This window comes from Epinephelus moara, chromosome 9 (assembly GCF_006386435.1).
Source record: "Epinephelus moara isolate mb chromosome 9, YSFRI_EMoa_1.0, whole genome shotgun sequence".
Taxonomy (NCBI): domain Eukaryota; kingdom Metazoa; phylum Chordata; class Actinopteri; order Perciformes; family Serranidae; genus Epinephelus; species Epinephelus moara.
Genome location: NC_065514.1, coordinates 33,844,011 through 33,844,270, shown reverse-complemented (window position 1 = coordinate 33,844,270; position 260 = coordinate 33,844,011).

Here is a 260-nt window from a genome sequence, read left to right as displayed (position 1 = left end):
CTTTCTTCCTCATTAATAAAACCCTTCATTTAAAAACTGCAAAAAACTGCATTTTGTGTTATCTTTGACTAATGTTTAAATTTGTTTGATGATCTGAAACATTTAAGTGTGGAAAACATGCAAAAAAGTAAGAAATCAGGAAGGGGGCAAACACTTTTTCACACCACTGTACATATTGTGTGTCCTTTTATCTTATATTTTATCTTACATATGTTACATATTACATCATGCTCAAGGAGGGCAGGGTGAGAAAATTATTC